Source organism: Thermobia domestica, chromosome 3 (assembly GCF_964235325.1).
Source record: "Thermobia domestica chromosome 3, izTheDome1.hap1.1, whole genome shotgun sequence".
NCBI classification, from domain to species: Eukaryota; Metazoa; Arthropoda; class Insecta; order Zygentoma; family Lepismatidae; genus Thermobia; species Thermobia domestica.
In genome coordinates, this window is record NC_137456.1 from 140323949 (window position 1) to 140347021 (window position 23073).

At 34.1% G+C, this 23073-nt stretch overlaps 1 protein-coding gene across 3 annotated transcripts in view; it reads left to right on the forward strand.

Moving 5' to 3' along the window:
• LOC145680771 (paired box protein Pax-6-like) overlaps positions 1-23073 on the forward strand; it is a 559249-nt gene that overhangs the window by 149218 nt on the left and 386958 nt on the right. Inside the window, exon 1 of one of the 3 annotated variants that reach the window (XM_081751761.1) lies at positions 15774-16339. The exons of the other annotated variants lie outside the window; for them this stretch is intronic. The gene's annotated coding sequence lies outside the window, so the exon portion shown is untranslated. Of the gene's footprint in view, positions 1-15773; positions 16340-23073 lie in introns of those variants that run through there. 3 annotated transcript variants of the gene reach the window in all.

Here is a 23073-nt window from a genome sequence, read left to right on the forward strand (position 1 = left end):
GGGTGGACCTGGGTGGCACCGCGACCATATATATATATATATATATATATATAGAGAGAGAGAGAGAGAGAGAGAGAGAGAGGGAGAGGGAGGGAAAGAGGCAGAGAAAATTTTAATCGCATCAGCAGTGGATTTTGTTTCGGGAGAGGCTTGAGGAACGAGTGAGAAACATTTGCGTTGTACGTGCAATGCAAAAAATTATCACAAATTTATTTCGGGAGGGGTTTGATTCCGATAACCACCCCCTAAATACGCCACTGTACATCAGTCAACCGTTCTCATATTATCTAACACAGCAACGAAACAAATTTTGAGTGAAGGAAATTTTAGTATTTATCTATATCAATATTCGAGACGAGACCGAGACTTTCGAGACTGACCTAAGTCTCGTCTCGGTCTCGTCTCGATTTATAGAGGTCTGTCTCGGTCTCGGTCTCGTCTCGGTATTTAAAAGTCCGTCTCGGTCTCGGTCTCGTCTCGGTATATAAAAGTCCGTCTCGGTCTCGGTCTCGTCTCGATAATTCGAGACGAGACCGAGACGAGACCGAGACTAGTCTCGGTCTCGGTACCATCCCTATAAGACATAGAGTATGATAGAAATCGGGGAGAGCTAAATACCACAATTATATGAAAAGTTTTGAAAACAATAATTCATTTTGGAAGCCAAGGTGGTTCAATGATATAGCATACCTCCCTTAATGTAATTTGTTGCAATAATGTGCATAAGGTTATTTCCAGTTAAACTTGAAGATTCTGACACTAGGCGTCGCCAGACCGGTAGCCAGCCCAAAAATGTAGGGGGGGCGGCTGAAGTTAGGGGAGCCCGATCCAACCATATTATAGTTCATTTACAAGCTTATCGTGAAACTTTTAGTTGGGGTCAGCAAAAATTTAAGGGGGCCGGCCCCCCCTAGACCCCCTGGATACTGACCTGGGCGTCACTACAGGTACAGCTGACGCAAAATATCGTACACCTAAACAGAAAAGACCTGCTGGCTTCAGAGTGATGATATTAAAAGTGGAAACCCTAAATACACCAAGGTTTACGCGTAACATCGCACTTCAAGGGATAGTTTAAAAAAAAAAAAAAAAAAAAAAACTTCCACCACTTAAATCATTATTTTCTGTCGCAGAAAATGTAATATTCTTGCCTGTTTTGTACTAACTATACAAACTAAGACAACTGAAGACACAAAATAGAGAAGAAGAATATTACATTTTCAAGGGCACAAAATAATGATTTAAGTGGTGGAAGTTTTTTTTTTTTAACTCTTTCTTGATGTGTGGTGTTACCCGTAACTCCTTGGTGTACATAGGGCCAATGATAACTTTAGGCTATATTTTATTAACTGTACTATGTAACATTGTCTTGGTTTTAGCATAACGAAATACCTTAATGAGGGTTGTATGTTTCAGTATGTTTCATCTGAATAAGTCCCTTGGTTGTTCTAAGCACCTATTTTTAGGTTTACGAATTAACTATTTTTTTCTCCATTTTCTCGAAAACTACGCATCTACGCATGAACTTTCACCCTCACGCGTAATCACTTAGTTGAGGTTAACAAGATCTATCCATTGATATTTGACTCATATTTGGACATTTTACTACCTTTAAACGCTACTAATATTGAAGAATTTGTGTGTGCTCAGAGCAACCAAAATCTGCCGAACTAAAGAGCAAGCCCCATGTGAATCGACTGTCATAAGTTGAGGTATTCCCCAAAGTTCAACCCTCCCTGCTATTGCATTCCGGGTAGTGGGGCTATTTCCTAAAAGTTTATTCCAAGGGATCAAAATCGACATATCAGGGGGGCTATATTGGTGTACTACTTGCCTAAGGACGTCCCTCGCGCAAGAGGCATATAATCGCAATTTATCTTAGCTCTGGGGTCGGAAGGATTGTTGATTGACTCTGGTAATACACCCTTGGAAGAGTGCCTGGGAGAATCACAGATTGCGGGCAGAGGTGGAGTGGGTCAGTTGGTCGTAGGTCAAGTGGGTCAAGATTTGTGAATGCATTGTGGGTTAACAGGACGTTACCCTTTGCGACCTACCACCCACCGTGACCTGCTCCCAGTGCATTGTAGACAGCATCTTTTGGACACTTGCGATTTATCTACGTTTTACTTTCAAGGCTTCTATTTTTCTTCCATATCATTTGTATCTATTTACTTACCTGAGATGAGTATATCTAAGTGAAAAAAGAACTTCAGTCACTTTTGGATATTGATATTAGTAATTGTAATAATAGCAATAGAACTTACTACTTGACTTTCAAGACAGTAGAATTTTAGTTTTCTTCCCTTTACGTTGGCCTACTTGATCTTGCTTTGAAACTCAAACTTCATCCTATTTTCCACTGAAAGCTATCTGCAATTCAACAACGAAATAATTATAGGACTTATACTATAATTCAATTGAAATTAATTGTAATATGCCCCATGACAAATACTTTGCCATTTTATATCGTAAAGGTCAGATCCACTGGTGTTGTATCAGGGCAGTGCTAGAGCGATTGACCGTAGAAATTCAAATTCCGATTAGTGATAAAATCACAGCCTTGTTTTATTACAAGTGTAAATTCTTTAGTCAGTGGAGAGTATGGCGTGAATCATGGGTCAGAGCTGATGATGATGGGTTTTGGTGAGTGGTAAGTCAGAGTGGGTCATGGTGGGTAGTGGATCTGAGTAGTCACAGTGGGTCTGGTTTGTGTGGGGTCAAAGTGGGTCACAGTGCGTTGTGAGTCATGGTGGCTTGTGGATCAGAATGGGTCCACTGGATTGTGGGTCACGGTGAGTGTGGGTCAGTGGGCCATGGGGCAATGTTTCATTGACCCACGCCATCTCTGATCGCAGGATGTGCACAGCTGCTTTTCCCTGCACTGTATATGTTCTAGGAGAGCTCGTATGAGTCATATATGAATGCTTATGCTGGAGGAAATCGAAAACATTATCCAAAAGTCTGGGTCAAAAATATTTCATGAATTGTCTCTAGCATTCGAAATTTAAATATTCTACGTGTTTTTAGTTTTAAGGAAAGAAAAAGAAACTCCTTATGACTGCACGTAGAAAGAACAAGTAACACGAGAACAGAATATTTATAAACCGCACACTTTTGTCACCTTGTCAACCACTGACACGAATATTTGTAAGCGACACGACATCACAGCAGATGCCTCTAATAAACAAACTGTTTGTCGTGTGTTCGTATTAGTGAACTTGAGGTAAACGTGTTGGGCTATTATTCATCATATGATTAAATTATGAACACGTGGAAAGGAAGGAAATTAAGGAAGATAATACTAAAAGTCGGTGACTGTGAACAAAATTTTCTTTAGTTTTATCATTTGTCACCTGGTGTTCGTTTGCATCCAGCAAATTGGTCAATCCGCACGCTTACGCACACTGCAACCATACGCAGACCTTAGGTTAACACATTACGCGAGAGACAAAATATAATTTTTAGAAAAAGAAATAATTACAATTTTAAAAAAATAAACTCCTTTTGTGCTTATTCAAGATTTCGTGATTGCTATTATGTGTTGTAGAACGTATTTCTTTTTGCTTTTCTCATCCGGCACCTTGTTCTCGCTTATTTTGCCCGAGGACTTAACCTGTCAGAGAATACGAACCGAATATTTTGACAAGTCGGATTCATATAACTATGAAAAAAATAAGGCAGCTGGCTTGTTTCCTGCTCTGAAATCTATATCTGTCTGTTTGAACAAATATACAATTGTATATCAATTTTACAAACACACTTATTTTTTTTCTTTTCTTGTCATTAAGACTTAAATGCGATAAATCAGATTTAAGATCTTTTCAACCTCTTGTTAGCAGGCGCCCTGTAATATCTGCCTATTAGGTCAATCATGATTAACCGATTACCATATGTTAAGCTTGTTATGAACATTGTGCAGTTCTTAGAAGAAATAACGTATATTATACTCATTAGTTCTGATAGGTGTTCCCCAAGGCGTGGTTACCGAACCACTGTTTTAAACATTAGTATCTATATACGTGAGATCTAATTATTTCGAAGTCGTAAGAAAATTTCTGTACGGAGATACTAAACTTCAAAGTCGTGCAAAGTTTTTACGGTGACGTAAGATTAACCATTTCTTCGAAGTGTAAATTTTATTACATATAAAATCATTGTCTTAAAGCACGTGTGATTATTTTTTTTTTTTAAATAAATCTTTTACATTATGGAGAATTTAAGATCTGTATTCATCTGGGATTAAACTTTACGAATAGGATTTGTGCAACAAAATAATGTCCGATTATCTTCTAAATTTCAAAGATTTGATAGTGTTTCACTGTGTATAGAAGGAAGTGGCGATTCATTGGCATTGTGGAATATCTGGCTCCGTTACAATACGGGAATTAATGGTGATATTTATATAACACCTTTGAATGTGTGAGATTATTGTGTTTATATTAGAGGATGCAATAAGGTTAGTTTTATGTATTTGATATGTTAATGGATTCACTAGTGACTATGGTAACATTCGGCCAGCATAATGATCACAAACTTACATAAAAGAACTAATGATATACATTAGTCGATTTTGTTATCATAGGTAAGTAAATACCATTTATTACTTATATTTGTCTCGTGATCTTCGCACTCTTACTATGATTTCAATGAATCACTTTCAAAAATCCAAATCATAATTTTCGATTATACATTAACAAACATTAATAATTTACTATAGTTTGTTTTCTTGCTGTTTATATTTTTATTTATTCCCCAAAACACTATATCGTCTAGAAGCCTTCATGGCTAAGCGGTTAGCGTACGGGTCTTTGACATGGGAGACCCGGGTTCCATTATCGGCGGGAGCTCATGTAGTTCGTATTCCACGTTAATCAGTAGATTCCGTCTCATATAGGCTTTCTGCTGAAAGGGACATTAAACTCAAAATCAACTCAACAATATCGTCTAATGTATTTCAACTTATATTGTCAAATGACTGTTCAGTATTTGAGTAAGTAATGTAGCCAGTGTTAGTGTTCGGTGCATTTTCCTTTTCATGGAAGATCGGTTAAAGAAGAGAAAATACAAATAAAACTTCAATTGAGGGTTAGAAGCCTAGGTTAAGCAGAGACAGTTCAATAACGACAACTGATCTAAGTTGCATTCAGCGTCCCAAGAATATGTTCTATTTATGCTCTTTATACTTCCACCAGTTTTGATTTCAACATTAAATTACCACAATTTTTAAGATTATCGTAGTAAAACAATGTGAAATGAAATTTACTTTTATTTTTCAGAAACCTTGAAAACAAACTATGTGATTAAGTTAATGTATCATTATTATTCACTGTATAAATGTCGATGAAAAACTAGGGAAAGTAAAAATATTTTCATATGCGATGATTTTTGGACTTGTTAAAAGTAAGCTTTATCATAATATACGCAAAGGATTTTTATTGCTATAACAATTGTGGTTGCATTGTGCCTTAGTACAGCCCATTCCTTTACCGCACTGTCTCGTCTCAAAGAAAGATTGTTATGGGAGCACTTGTAGTCTCAATGAAAACAAAGGTAAACCCAACTTAAACTTTAATCCTTAGAGACCATTAATGGTAAAACAAGTCTTGGTATTTTATAATTTAAAAAAAAAAATCGTTTCAGTAAAAACATATTACATTTCCAAGTAAGGGAGTGATGAGTGTATTGTGATTATTATTGCAAATTTACTAAATCATCCTAGCACTTTAAAAGTATGTAATCTTAAAGTTAAAAACACCAGAGGTTTAAACGATACAAAGATAATAATTATGGAGAAAACAGAAATAAGAACAAATGTTGATATGTATATTGAAAAGAAAAAATATAATTGCAAATGGCGAAAAATTCATGTCGAAAAGAAGAGAAATGACCCAAAATAATATTGTTTAGAAAATAAATTGAATTGTAGTTTTTGTTTATCTTCTTTCATTTTCTAAAGGAAATACCGTTAATTAAATATATTTATGTTTACATAAACAGAGAGAATATACATGTTAGTATGCTGAGAAGCAAGAAACTTAAGCATAGTCTCCTAAAGAGCATATGATTTAAAAAAATCATGGATGGAGGCAAGAGGATAAGTTCAAGTTATAGACTCAAAAGAATTTGAGGACTTGAATAGAAAGCAGTGAATTTTGAATCTTATTTTAATCGATTAAAAGAAAAAAAAAGAGGTTCCAGTTTGACCTGTATGTATCTACATACATACAGGTCAAACTGGAACCTCTTTTTTTTCTAGGTATGTTTCTAGCTATGTTCGCGATTATATCAGGGAACGTTGATTATGTGTCGTTGCGGTTTTCACTATTCGAATTAGTTATTCTCAAAGAATGTTCTTACGTATAAAATATTTGAAAAAATTAATACTTACTTTTAATATTTTTAAAATCAAATAATTCCAGGAGCATCGAAATTTCCAGAAGAAAGCAACTGAACCATCTTTTGTCTGTTGCTTTCGATAACAAATCTTGATCATAAACAGTTAAACTCTTTCTCCACGATTTTTTCTTTTAGCGAAGAAAAATAATCAATATTGGAAATCTTCAGACGGGAACTTGAAAAATGAATTAAAACATGAATTTTAGATTTTTCACATAATTCCGACGAGAAATTAGTGAGTGTCGTATATGACACACTTACAACTCACAAAGAACATGCCAGATGACACTAAAATCTCTTATTCATACACGCCAATATCTCACACAACAGACAAAACAGTCATTTGATGCCTTTGATAAATCACAAAAAAGCTAAAGTGAAAAAAGGGTATGTGCCATATATGACATGGCATGAGGTAAAGAGTTAAAATTTCTTCATGGATTAGCGTAGCATTTGGGCCTTTATCGAAATAAAATTGTCAAATGTAGCATAGTTTCGCGGAAAGTTAATTTATGCTTCATGGATCAATACCTTACGCCTGATTTTAAGAAATCTAACAATGTTTGCACATCCAGCACTAGCCTCAACTATCAACCTCAACCATCAACTGTGAAATGATGTAAGGCCGGACCCACTGCGATTCATGAACCCTACTATTTGGGGCACTAATATCATCTTGTGTGCAAAAGAAATAGTACTCTTCAGGGTATTTGACATTTTGATGTGGTTTCCACTAATATAATGACCTGTTTCCAAGGAAGGTTCTTACCTATAATGAAAGACGTTTCAAGAATTTTGATGAGTAATTATTACATATGTTTCGTAGAGTGACCCATTTCATAAGGGGTTAATATTTTATCTTTAGTTTAGACCTAACTAAACTACTGGGATCGTTTCCCTTAGCCTAAAGGGCATAATCATGGGACGTTAAACTACTAGGATAATGAAAAAAATGGAAAATCAAAGAAAAAAGCCTTAATAGACTTGCAAAACACACTAAAAAGCAGAATATTAAAACTACATAAAATAAATGAAATCGGTTGCAAATGCACACTAAAAACCAGAAAAGTTTTTACAAAAAAAAAAAAAAATATGAATGGACTGCCAAAAAAGCACTACAAGGCTGAAAATAAAAGCGCTAAAAGCAGACGATAATAATAATAATAATAATAATAATAATAATAATAATAATAATAATAATAATAATAATAATAATAATAATAATAAATCATTTAAGAGCAGCAGCTAGTTTATTACTATATCTATAATTTTTTTTTGAGTCATCTCAAATCCCAACATATTAATGCCTCATTAATTTTATATTAGACTTTAATTCGTTCAGCTTGGCACGATTTCAGAAAATGTTTATAGATAATATTAATAAATTATTTTCTGCTTTTAAGTCCTCTACTACTACTACTACTACTACTACTACTACTACTACTACTACTATTATTATTATTATTATTATTATTATTATTATTATTATTATTATTATTATTATTATTATTATTATTATTATTATTATTATTATTATTATTATTATTATTATATAGTCTCCATTTTAGTGATTTTATTTTTCTGGCTTTTAGTGTGATTTTTTAAGAGTCGTATCAAATTTTTAAAAGTTTTTTTGTTAACACATTCGTTCCCATATTCGATTTTGGTCAAATTTGAATTGAAGTGTATAGTCTACCGTATTTGACCAATGTTGACTATACTAGAGCATCATCATCATCTGGTGGTAAGTTCAAAATTTCAGTTTTCTGGTTTATAGTATAGGAGTAAAACTAATTTCAGATAAGTGAAATTTTAATTAGAAATGACTAGCATAGGCATTTATATACATTGAGTAACTGCTGGTAATAAAGATGTTAAGGTTCATGTTACATTATCGAAGATTTCTCTTTTCTTATTCTATATTGATTAGATATTCAAGTAGTGTGCGTACGTATCATGATGGTTCTACTTTCTTCTATTTCTACTTTCTAGACCCCCGCCAAGTGAACTTTGTGGTGGACAAACACCGTGTGCGTGGGTTTTCTCGGGGTTCTCCCGTTTCCTCCCGCTTTCTTCATTCCACCATTTCATTCATTACTCATCATTACCGTCTCCTTTAGCCTAACCGGCATAACCGTGGGTCGTAAAACTCAAAGATTTCATTTCATTTTACTTTCTAGACGTATTTCGGGCACTCTATATAATAAATTGATCTTGTAGGTGATTAAATCACGGGGAAATGGTTAAACTGTTAGAAATGGACTTTTGTATGTAGTTGTCAACTACCTCGAGCTGAACTTTTACCATTTTACAATAAAGCCACGATTATCTGTCAGTGGATGATCTGCGAATGAAGCGAACATTTTTTTTTTAAAATCCTACTTAGTCGCACTCGATTATTTTTCATTAGTAGTTGCTGCGGACTGACGCTTCGCATGCAAATAAGTACTGTATGTTTTAAAACATAAAAGTAAACTGGATTCTAAAAATCAATATTTCGAACAAGTGTGCACGTTTCAAAGTACAACTCTACTCTGAGAAGCAGATTCTTGTAAGGTATGAAAAACGGGAATTTTGAAGAGTAATTTTAGAGTTTTTATGCTGAAACATATTTTTCTTTTGTGTTTGCACTTTATTTCTAGTCTTTTTCAGGTTATTCGCGATTTTTCGCTATCTGCGGTGCCCTTGCCACCCAATTCCGCGGATAATCGTGACTTTACTGTACTTTGATTAAAGGACGTCCTGTAAGAGAGATTAGTGTTGCCACGAGACGAGACATTTCTCGTGTCCCGTCTCGTCTCGTCTCGTAAACGAGACGAGACACGAGACGAGACGGAACCCTTTTAGACGAGACACGAGATGGGACAGACTACTTGTCCCGTCTCGAAAACGAGACGAGACACGAGACGAGACGGGACGTCTCGTGAAATGTCTCGTCCCGTCTCGTGTCTCGAAAATGCAAACGCTGGCGGGAATGGCCAAGATTGAAATTGCTAGTGGTCATATAGATTGCAAAAGGAAAATCCCCTTTGTGAGAAAACATGTTGAAAAGCCTTCATAGAAAAGTGTCCTCTGTCTATTGAATGAATCAATCGTGATAACATGAGCTTCCAGGAATATCATCCTTAATGTCTTGTCCCCAATTCCCCTTGCTGTAAACTGAGGAATTCTCATTTTTTTTTTCATTTCTGGCTGGAATGATGAGAAACAAAATCAAAGACAGGGAAGATTTTTACAAGGTCAAGAAACCGAACTACCGCACCATCTATTCAATTTGAAAACTGGATAAGGTGTACACTCATTACAGGCTGTAGTTGAAAGTTCTGGTTGAGATGGCGGATTCTCTGGTGGCGGTATTCTTTTTGCTATATGAACCGAAATTAACCGAAAACGGCAATTGAAGTATGTCATCTTGCAACTAATATTTTGTCTTCTCTCTCGTTCTCTCTCTCTCTCTCTCTCTCTCACACACACACACACACACACATACACATAAAAATACACTTTTACCATTTTACCAATCGCTCGCTTATTATACAGCAGTCATGTTGTAAAATTCACCTCTTCGTTTGGAAGGCGGGCGCAGGACAAAAAAAAGCAGATATTATCGACGAACCCTTCAAATTGTTTGCTTTCAGCAAATTTATGATACTAACAATAACACTTTAAATGAAGAGGTTTTACAGGGGGACCTTCGTTTTGTTACGCGGAAATGTTTGATCTGACCAGTGTGCGAAATTGCCCTCTGCTTCCAAGGTTCGCCGACCCTACTGTTCCTTTCCTCTTTTAAGGTCGCGTCATAACTACCCTTCTTTGAAAACCGAAGATGCAGTAAAATTGTAACGTCACGGCGGGAACAGAAACAGCTTTCGCCCAAGGTCCTTGTCATTTACCCTTGTTTGTTTCTTTGATTTTTGCAGGAAAGTGAGTGATTCTTGCTTTCCTGTATTAAGAAAATATTAATTACTGTAGTGCTCGTGTTAGCCTATAAGCATGTCGAATTCTACACTAAGTATTTGTCGCAATTATAGTAGAAATACTACGGGTTCCAAAGTTATTTATCATATATTTCCCTCGGTTCCTTTGCGGAAAGTTTGGCGAAAGAAATGCTGTCGGAAAGATATCTTTAAAGTTGAAAACGCCAGCGTCTATTCCGATCATTTTATTCTCGAAGCTTATGGACATAATTTAAAATGTGAGCTTCTAAATATTCTACCCAAGAAAAAGTTTAAACAAGACGTGCCTTCACTAAACTTACCTTTACTGTACGGAACCGTGTTGATGTAAATAATGAAAGAATTAAATGTACGGAAGTTAGGCGTTTAAAGAAAAAACAAATCAGACATTGGGGTGCAGCCAGATGAAATAACTATTGTGACTGAAATAAAAAATAACTCTTTGTTTATGTTATTTTTCGTTTGTTTTGTGGAGAGTGAGGGGCATAAACCAAAGGAAGAGCTCTCCTTTTTGCGTAAAGAGAACGAAAAACTGAAGTCTAACAGTATGTACAAAGCCAAAATAATATGTTTACAAACGAAGTTAAAAGAATTGGAAAGCAAATATAATAAAGAATTAATTTCAAAGACCAGTTCTAAAATATAATATTGTGATCCTTTCAATAAAGTGGTTAATAACCGGTGGTGGATATATTACGAAAAAGTTTTATACAGGGCCAAGTAAATATGCTAATGAATGGCAAGAAAAAACTAAGATGGATTGATTAAGATATCATTCGTGCATTAACACAACATGCCTCATTGATAAATTATACAATCATCTGCGGTTACAAGTTCGAATCCCCGTACCCAATGTGTCAAAATTTCGACGTTGTATGATTGCGAATAGATCACGACAATATAAGAAACTTTAATCCAAAATGGCCACCCAAAAATAAACTTTTTTTAGACCACTAGCTAATCTGGGTGTACTGTCATGAGTTTGTTACACAAACGGGGCAACCACCATATAGTGGCACACACCCTGCGGTTATGGGAACAGATTTGTACCATGGAGGTGAAGACTGGCCCCAAGCATTCTTTGGTCCGATGTGTCGTTCAGCTCCCATTACTATGGCACTTTAAGTAGAGCTTACTGTGCAGTAACATATAAAATTTCAATCAAATACTTTCCATTACTCAATAAAATTATTTGGTTCCGAGCTTTTTTTTAAAAAAAAAAAAAAAAATAATTGCAACAAATCTAAACATGCTAAAATGAAAAATAGTTTTTGGATTGGTATGGAAACCTAAAGGCTGGAATATATGAAATCAAAGTGTACACACATATCTATCTCTCTATCTCTCTATTTATCTATATATCTTTCCATCTCTCTGTCTCTCTGTCTGTCTCTCTCTCTCTCTCTCTCTCTCTCTCTCTCTCTATATATATATATATATATATATATATATATATATATATATATATATATATGTATACAGACACTATAAAGCAAGTGGGCTGATAGTACACGATAGTGTCGGGGATGGTGACACCTTTACATCGAACTTTGCTTGTCGTGTAAACATTATTTGACATTAGTGTCTTCATCTTCAACGTACCTATGAGCAATTTACTGTATATTCGTGTATTGAAACTGGTGAAACAAATTTCAATGTTTCAGAATGTAAAAAAAAAAAAAAAAAAAAAAAGCCAGGGTCAAGAAGCCTCAGACAACTAACAGCAGAGATATATTATCTTGTAAACTATTTGTACTTGCCTTGTGAGCTTATTTGAATTTATTTTTAAGACCTTTAGGCAACTTTGGCCCACCCCGAATGGATGATGATGGGAAAATTAGTGGAATGAAGAAAGTGGTAGAATACTAGACAACTTCGAGAAAACACACACATTCGAAAAATGAAATGAAATATTTGAGTTTTACGTCCCACGGTTATGCCGGTTAGGCTAAAGGAGACGGTGATGATGAGTAATGAATGAAATAGTGGAATGAAGAAAGTGGGATGAAACTGGAGAACCCCGAGAAAACCCACGCACACGGTGTTTGTCCACCACAAAGTTCACTTGGCAGGGGCTGGGATCGAACCCGAGACCCCAAGCGCCAGAGATGAACGCTCTACCACTGAGCTACCGCGGCCCCCACACACATTCGATGTTTGTCCACCACAAAGCTTACATGGCACTAACCGAGATCGAACCGACTACCACATACACCAGAGGTGAAGGCTTCACGGTGTAGTTACCGTGACATTTCTTGTCTTTGTGTTCTGGTTAATACTTGTAACTTAGTTGTATCTTGATTAGCATGGTGCAGCCTGCTACATTTAACTTTCGTTCCCATGGTATGCTGCCATATTTTTTACGAGACAAGACGAGACAAAACGAGACAAACGAGACGAGACAAACGAGACGAGACGAGACGAGACGGGACAGAACCTCTCGAGACGAGACACGAGACGGGACGAGCGCATTTTTTCGAGACCAGACACGAGACGAGACACGACACGCTTTACACGAGACGAGACGAGACAGCCTGAAGTCTCGTCTCGTCTCGTCTCGTGGCAACACTAAGAGAGATAGAGAGGGTTCAACCTTTATGCCTAAAGAACAGCATCCCACGAGACCGTCAAGTTAGGAAAATGATACATTGCATATACGCTCCTTATTAAAAAATAAAGTGACATATACCTCAGCGATTTTGAACATTTCTATTTTAAGAATGGGGAGGAGGCTATTCTCTATCATTTCTTTCCTCATATCGTAATCGACGTTGCATGTTGCTTGTGATCGTATCACCAGAAAACAGTTGGATAGTTTGAAATGAATTTTTTGAAACAGTACCTACTTCGACCTAAGTATTTATAATTTTGCTTTGATTACAAGGAATATCCCAAGGATATTGAGGGGTTCAAAATTTATCTCTAAAATAAGATATTTTATGGGTTTTTATCATTCTACTTTCATTCAAATACGTATCCAAAGGCTGAGGAAGAGGGTTGAAATATTTTGCATTTGCTGACGGAAAAAAATAGAAAAAAATAGAAAATTAGAAAAAATCCAGAAAATTAGAAAGAAATCCCGAAAACAAAACAATGGACAATTCTATCAATTTACTTACTTTTTTCTTTGTTGTTTGTTCGTCTAATTTCAAGTTACGGCTTGCAAGGGCACTGTACAGTGGAATAGTTACCTGTCAATAAAAATGGGAAAAACAGTTAAATTATGTCAGTCAGCATCTACATTAAAGGCATTGCTCCGTCGTTCTAAAATTGAGGAACAAACCCTGTAAATCCTTAGTCAAAATAACCGGCTAGTGGATTCAAACCCAGACGGTCCGATTACAAAACAACAATTCTAACCACTAGTTTTTGCAAGTTCGGTTAAATGCAACAGTAGGATTTCCCATAAACAGAGGTGTAGCCTCGAAGGGGAGAGAAAAGTGGCCTACTATTCGTAAATAGATGGGATTCATCTGTTATATATGTATTAACATTATTTAATACTTAATAGCAAATAAATAATGTTTATAACAGAAAATGGAGGAAAACTTAAAAAAAAACATATGAGCACATTAAATTGTTTAAAATATTGAATCTCCTTCTCTGCCTCTTCTTTACTTTGCCTAATTAAATGTACACAGTTACCAATTGAGACTGAGTTTGATATTATTATTATTATTATTATTATTATTATTATTATTATTATTATTATTATTATTATTATTATTATTATTATTATTATTATTTCTAAGTTTTGTATTTTTCTTCCTTCCCTAGCCCATACATCCATATAAATGCAAAGCCAAACTAATGGACATTCATAAACAATTTTGTCTTCTTAAAAATAATTTATTGGTATATTTCCTTTCTCTTGTGATACTAATGTCACGCAAAATCAAGATTCATGCTTCAATGCAGTAGCGTATTGAATAATAATAATAATAATAATAATAATAATAATAATAATAATAATAATAATAATAATAATAATAATAATATGAAACGAAATCTTTTCAGTTTTTTCGTCCCAAGATAATCCGGCTAGGCTAAAGAATACAGTGATGATAAGAAATGAAGGCAATGGTGGAATGAATAAAGGTGGAGGAAACAGAGGAAACCCGAGAAAACCCACACACACGGTACAATAATAATAATAATAATATATGTATGTATGTATGGTGAGTTATTAATACTTTCATATTCTGTATTCGAATTGCTTTTAGTATTTAAAGAAAAAAAACTTGAAAAAATCATTGACTCGCTCTAATAAAGCTTGCTGGCTACACTGCTGCCCACAAGACAAGATGGGACAAATGTAGCGAGGTATGAGATGAGGCAGAACTCTTTGAACAGAAACAGATACACTTTCAGAGTCAAGGTATCACTTTCACGGCATCTTTTATCTCACAGATAAACCTACACAACTAACTGATAAACTTTATAATTGAGTCCCATAACCTCTGTATTAGAGTTAAAGTCTGAATCATAATTTCCCTTAGATTTTCAAATGTTCTAGAACTCCAGGTAACATAGGCTTGTCCAAGTATCACATGTCCAAGAACATTCTATGCTGATAGAAAGTATAGAGATTATCAAACTTATCCCCAAAATGACTGCTTTGTTTAATTTTCGATATCTTCGTTTCCGCGTCCCATTCTTACTCTTCTAATACTTGTAGACGTAAGTCCACAAATGGTATGTGTGGAACAAAGTGGCCAATCAATTTACTGAATTAAAACTTTTAATAAATAGATATAACTTTATCAGTTTGAATGGAGAGATTGCTTTGTTAATTGCAATTGGCCAGTTGTCAGAGAGAGAGAGAGAAAGGGAGGGGGAACATTTGGAGAAAAAGAGAGAGAGGGGGAAGGAGGTTAGGACAGAAAACGTTACGAGACACTAAAAGAAACTGAAAAAGAAACAAAACTTTACTATAATAACAGAACACGATAGGCAAATGGCCAGTTGGATAAATGGTGGGCGGGATGTATTTAAATATATATATTCAAATGAAACGGCTTATAGTAAGAAAGTATTATTTACTAAAAGCTGGAGATAATGTAAACATAAATACGTATCTTTCAGTATTCTGTCCAACACAAATAAACACAGACACATATCCATATATATGCCATTTCTGTTCCTTGTTATTTTTTAAAAAAATAATAAATAGTCCTCTTTCTGCTTTCATATAGTCTCTAATGAAAGTTTATAAGTCAGAGCTTAGGGGCATGGCGCAGACGGAGTGGGGAGGGGGCAAATGCGTGCTGGACACCGAAAGCTGACCGCTGTGACAGGTGGGTCTTTTCCAATCATCTAACAGAGTTGTCTGTGTGGCAATTTTTTTCCTTTCCTGTAAAATGTGTAAGATAGAAATTAATACTAAAGAGAAATACAGTGGGGGGAAGGAGCCACTTGTTTTCCAACCCGGTAATAATAATAATAATCCCAAACTCAAGAAGATTTCCTCTGTCGTTATTGTATTGTATTGTATTGTCACCGCTCGTGGGTTTTCTGACAGGGGTCAGTGCTTGGAAGATGTACCGTCAGGCGATCGCATGCTGTCATCGTGTACGTGCGTCAAAAAAGTGAAACAGTGGGTATAGCAAAGTGAGTGCTAAGTGCTACGGATATGCCTAATAAACCACATATACACAAAATAGTTTTTATATGTGTATGTGACAATACATATAATGTGACAGATCAGTGGTTTTTGAAATTGAGGTTTCTACATTCTTGCTTACCAATATTTATTTGATTCATATTTCATTCAGTAGAAAATGTGCTATAAAGCAAGAAAACCGGAGAAAAATTAAAACATTAGGTTTGAGAAATAATGAAAAATGGCTGTCGTGTATTGTGATCATATTGTAAAATCCTCAAATACAGTGAATTACCGAAAGATCATACTTTATTATTGGAAGAAAAAGAAGACAAAAGAATATCCGTTTGACGTCTTTAGATCTGATGTTCTAATTAAGCTATCGGTAAGTACAGTACCGATTCTTATAATAAAGCACTACTGAACATAATACATTTTACATTGACTCAAATACAATATGTACAGAGATAAAAATATAATTTAGACATCTTAAATATTTTTTGTGAATATTAGAAAAACGTTTTAGTATTTTCTGATCAATTAATTTCACTTTATTAATATTATTATTATTATTACTTTATTCAAGTAGTAAAGAGGTTTTACTTAATAAGTATGCTTTAAAACAGACAAGATACAATCGATATTTTTGAAACTTCACTTACATGATTCAACACCATAAAAACTTTCAAAATAATAAATTTGTGCGTTCAGTACATAAGAGAATTAAATCCATCTCTTGACCATTTTGGACATACTTTAGTTTTAAAATCTCTAAATATTTCTCACTTTGACAAAACGCTGTATTTGGCCGATCTTATATATATTAGAGAAAACTATTAAACTTAATACACGTAACATTAGAATTATTTAATAACAAAATATATTATTCGTAACGAGTTCTCACAAGAAAATGTATACATTACACTGTATAAAATCAGAATACTTTTTATACCCAAAATATATTAGAATTAGAAAATAACGAAGGATTGTATGCTTTAAAAAATGACATACCTACTCAATGTTTCTTTGGAGTGGTATCCCTAATCCTAATTCCAAACTTGTCTCTTCCCTGCAGGTCTCTATTTCCAAACCTCCGTACACTTTTTATAGCTACATAAACTGGCCACACTAAACCCCAGCCGCCTATCTACGATAGGTAAAAGTAATTACAATATATTGTATAAAATAACTAATTATATATAAATAATATAATATAATTGTATATAATTAATTATAATATATTGTATATTGTACTAAAACTAAACGCTCTCCATGGAATTCTCGCCTTGGTCAACTGGATTCAGCCTCTATTTTATATTTGTATTTCTACGAGTTCTGTCTTAATATTGTCTTCCTATCTTGCCTACATCTTCCTAATACTTACTAGAAATCCAAATTTAGTAGTAATACTATTTCACCTCAAATATTATCTCTAGGACTGGAGTCTTCATTAATGTTACTAGAGTTTATTTTTAATTCATTTCTCAGGAACTAACGTAGGGTAAATTGATAAAGTATACTTTTTAAATTGATTCATTTTATGTTTAATTAGCACAGTATTTTCTTTTGCTTTCTTAACTTGTTTCTACTGCATTCAATTACAATAATAGCATTGAATTATCATATAACAAAATACTGTATTTTTACTTTCAGTTGATCTTAGCACGCTAATAAAGTTTATTATTGTCACTTTCGTAAATTGTGTATTTAAATTGATCATATGAAATTTTAAATAACTTTTTAAATTTAAGTAGTAATCGAATATCTAAATTAAACAAATTAATTAAATTATTTAAATTAAATAAGTCTTAAACTATATGCATAATATACATAATTTTCCGAAATATGTATATATATATATAAATTTTCTTTATAATACTAACATATCTTAGAAAAAATTAGGTTTAAAATTAAATTTATTAATATGAAGTTGAAACATTTATGAAAAATGTTAGAAATTGGAGGATTATTAGTAACATACTTCTGCACTAATTACTACAATAGAATATTGATGTTCAGGGAACACTTCTGACATGTGTATTTATGTAGTCACTGTTGTCGGAACAAATATTTTTGATTTCTCGCTTAACTATGAATTCGTGTCTCATATAGAAAAACATCAAATAAATATTATATGAATGTTTAAAATTGTAACAACAACTATATCAATTTATTTTGTTTGTTTAAAATGAATAAACTACGAAGTGACTGTAATGCGAACCGACTGGAAATAAATCTTATCAATAAATTCTAGAGTACTCACGTTTGCTCCTCTAAATTTTACAAATCATTCATTCATATATATATATATATATATATATATATATATATATATATATATCAGACTAGAATTTTATGTTTACAACTGTCACCTTTCCAAAAATTGGGTAAGGAACAATGTTTTAGTAAGGGTAATGAGTATGTAAATTAAAATATTATTCTCCCTACCAAAATACTGTTCCTTAACCTAAATGTTGAAAATGGTGACAGCTGTCAGTGAAAATTTGACGTTTAATATACATAAATTATTGAACTATCTGTAAGAATTTAAAAAGGCAATAGTGAATACTTTTGAACTTAATGATTACGAAATTATCTTTCACCCTCCTTGCAAGTAAATAAACTTCAAATAAAACATAAGATCATGCTTAGACACAATAAATAGTTCATTGTGGTAAATTAAGTAGTTAGAACCGTGTTCTATCTGCATATCTTGCCCCAAATCAGTTTTCATTTACTTGTCTATGGTTATCACTAAGTTCATTAAATACTTCCTGGATATATCCAAATGGACCAACCCAAATTATTTCGGACATTGTTCTTTCTTACGTTCTGATTTGGATCAACCTGAAGTATTTCCTCGCGATATTGCCGGAGATTCTCTTACACTTGATTGAAACTATTACCTTGTAGTTTATTCAGTTAACACTAGAGGGTTCTACCATTGTGACAATTCATTTACTATACTTCAGTGTTGTCGCAGCCATAGAGTTACGGATTATTCTTTCTTTCGCGCAGTTTATTAAATTGTACTTTTGCTTTGTTTCTATTTAATGTAAAAGATTATTGCCATATATAGCATAACTTTTCAATGGATATTTTATTCTATTTATATATGTGTCCGAAATAACTGGGAATAATCCAAAAGTTTTTTTTTTCACCTGCTATAACTGTCTAAATTCAGCTCTAAATGAAAATTAAGATTGGTCATGAAAGAACACATTTATGATAGATATAGAACATAAAATTTAAAAATTATGATTTTTTCGAAAGTTTTTCTACAGAAGCGTTCACCGTTAAGTGGTTAATTAAAGAGAGAAAGGATGGACAAATTTTTCTTCCTGTAGACCGGGAAGCTGTACAGGAGGAATTGAAATGGAGCAATGAATTGGGAATTAAGAGAAGCCATATCACATGTTTTGCAGAAACTGTATCTCTCTCTCTCTCTCTCTCTCTCTCTCTCTCTATATATATATATATATATATATATATATATATATATATATATATAAAAGGAAGTTAAAAAAGAAACAAATCATGCATTTTTTAAACTTTATATTCTCGAGCCTTATGAAATATACTCATCAATCGTTTCGCCATCCCTAGTATAGATTATCCAAATTACAATCACTTTAGCAGGAATATTAATTCCGGAGGAATACTAATTTACTTGTGCAAGGTATATATATATATATATATATATATATATATATATATATACTATGTTATCAAAAGTGTCCGGACAATTGGCTGAAAATGACTTACAAGTTCGTGGCGCCCTCAATCAGTACTGCTGGAATTCAATATGATGTTGGCCCACCCCTAGCCTTGATGACAGCTTCCACTCTCGCAGGCATACTTTGAATCAGGTGCTGGAAGGTTTCTTGAAGAATGGCAGCCCATTCTTCACGGAGTGCTGAACGGAGGAGAGGTATTTATGTAGGTCGGTGAGGCCTGATACGAAGTCGGCGTTCCAAAACATCCCAAAGGTGTTCTATAGGATACAAGTCAATACTCTGTGCAGGCCAGTCTTTTACAGGGATGTTATGATCGTGTAACCACTCCACCACAGGCCGTGCAGTATGAACAGGTGCTCGATCATGTTGAAAGATACAATCGCCATCCTCGAATCGCTCTTCAACAGTGGGAAGGAAGAAGGTGCTTAAAACATCAATGTAGGTCTGCGCTGTGAGAATGCCACGCAAAACAACAAGGGTGCAAACCCCCTCCAAGAGAAACACGACCACACCATTACACCACCACCTCCGAATTTTATTGTTGACACTACACACGCTGACAGATGACGTTCACCGGGCATTCGCAATATCCACACACTGCCATCGGATCGAAACATTGTGTACCGAGATTCGTTACTCCACACAACGTTTTTCTACTGTTCAATCGTCCAATGTTTACGCTCTTTACACCAAGCAAGACGTCGTTTGGCATTTACCTACGTCATGTTTGGCTTATGAGTAGTCACTCGACCATGAAATCCAAGTTTTTTCACCTAACGCCTAACTGCCATAGTACTTGGAGTGGATCCTGATGCAGTTTGGAATTCCTGTGTGATGGTCTGGATAGATGTCTTCCTATTACACTTCACGACCCTCTTCAACTGTCGTCGGTTTCTGTCAGTCAACAGACGAGATCGGCAGTACTCTTTTCTACTGTACGTGTCCCTTCATGTTTCCACTTTACTATCACATCAGACAGAGTGGATGTTTAGGAGTGTGGAAATCTCGCGTACAGACTTCTGAAACAAGTGACAGCCAATCACCTGACCAGGTTCGACGTCCGTGAGTTCCGCGAAGCGCTCCATTCTGCTTTCTCACGATGTCTAGTGAATACTGAGGTCACTGATAATGAGTACCTGACAGTAGGTGGCAGTGCAGTGCACCTAATATGAAAAACGTATGTTTTTGGAGATGTCCGGATACTTTTGATCACATAGTATATAGGTATAGTATATAGTATATGGTATATAGTATATTTACATAGTATATAGGTATATATATAGTATATATATATGCCTTGCACAAGCAAATTAGTATTCCTCCGGAATTAATATTCCTGCTTAAGTGATTGTAATTTGGATAATCTATACTAGGGATGGCCAAACGATTGATGAGTATATTCCATAAGACTCGCCAATATAAAGTTTAAAAAATGTATGATTTGTTCCTTTTTTAACTTCCTTTTTTTTAAAAAAAATAGGAATAGTTAAGTTGAGTTGATTTTGAGTTGAACGTTCCTTTCAGCAGCGAGGCTATATGAGATGGGTCCTGCTGATTAACGTGAAATCCAAATCACATGAGCTCCCTTGGGAGTCGAATCCGGGCCTCCCATAAATAGGAATAGTGTAGCTGGGCATCACAATAAACCTGAATCAGAATTTGACTTTTAACTGTCAAAATATTATCTTTAACTTCTAAGTTACCAATTATTAAGCTTATTCAATTGATATCGAACCGATTTTTTTTTAATGCGGATTTCACACAGTTATTTTCAAATGTTCGCACCTCAGTCATTAAGTGACCTACACATATGAAACAAGAAGAAGGATACGCAGAACAGAACGAAGATTCAGAAAATGAATAACTCGGTGAACCATTGCAGAGGGAAAGGGGCAAGGGAGGGGACAAACAAATTACAAAAAATCCAGATCCTGAATCACAATATATTATAAAATAGTGACTCTGATCTATCTATAATATGGCTACTTCAGCAATTTTTTTTCGCGTTCTTTTTTTTCCTGTCTATTGGCAAATATACTCACTTTTTAATTTACAACTTCTTTCTACTTCGTTGTTAATTGGCAACAACAGAATAATAGTAACCATGCCAGAAACAGACAAACACAAACTTTATTGAGACATACCAATATTAACCCATAAAGAAGTTTATCATAATAAGCCGGAAATCACAATAATAAGCAAAAAGGAAGAAGAGATAATCTAACAGACATCACAATACCAAACACAACAAACTTGCAGAAAGCACATAGAGATGAAATAGAAAAGTACAAACCACTAGCTCCAAGACAAAAGGATAATGAAAGACAAGACATCTACAAATAATACCAATAGTAATATCGGATACCGGAGTAGTCAACAAGATGTTGAGAAATGTACTTGAAACTACTGGAATTGAAGAGAAAGTCATAAAGAAAATACAAAAGAGCTTAATATTGGGCACATGTGGAATTGTAAAAATATCTTCCTATAAACCCAAGAATAAAAGAAAAAAACAGAGAGGAAAAGTAATATGTTTAGATGACTCGTATATTACTATATCACCTGCTCAGATGAGGATAATAGAAAATACGTATTATTATTATTATTATTATTATTATTATTATTATTATTATTATTATTATTATTATTATTATTATTTTAGTAGTAGTAGTAGTATTAATAGTAAATTCTTAAGTTCAACAGTCATCATACTAAATGCTGTGCTATTTAATGGTTAGTACCTGAATTGCACAAACGTGTTTATTGTTAAGTTGCCATCAATACACACATTTTTTATACACATATTTCTTTAGCATTTGAAAATATTCACAACTTTCGATCTTATCTCATTCGACACGTAGCGCACTCGTGTATCACGAAATTCTGAAGAAAATCATCATAGAAGCAAAGTTTATTAAGAAATTTTCCAAAATTGATTTTCTTATGCATTGTTATTTAGTTTCCAAGATCTTAGTTTATAAGTGCCTTCGTAATACTAGTTGAAAATATAAATATATTATTTTATCCATTAATGTAACATCATTCCTACAGAAAAAAACCTACAATAAATACAAAATGTTCAAAAAGTTAGGCAGCTTTCTGGGGATTATTATTATTATTATTATTATTATTATTATTATTATTATTATTATTATTATTATTATTATTATTACATTTTCTGCATTGCATGCTGGAAATGACTGCAGTTTTGTTCTTCACACAATTGGATACCAAACGCCAATTTTTCTTTAAATGCAAACACAACTCTTTTAGCAAATGTGGGTTGTCACTTGTTCATACACGAGAATTTTAGGCATTAGTGTATCCCACCATATGAGAGCATTACTCAGAGCAGTACCAATCATCGAGTTATTCCCTTCTG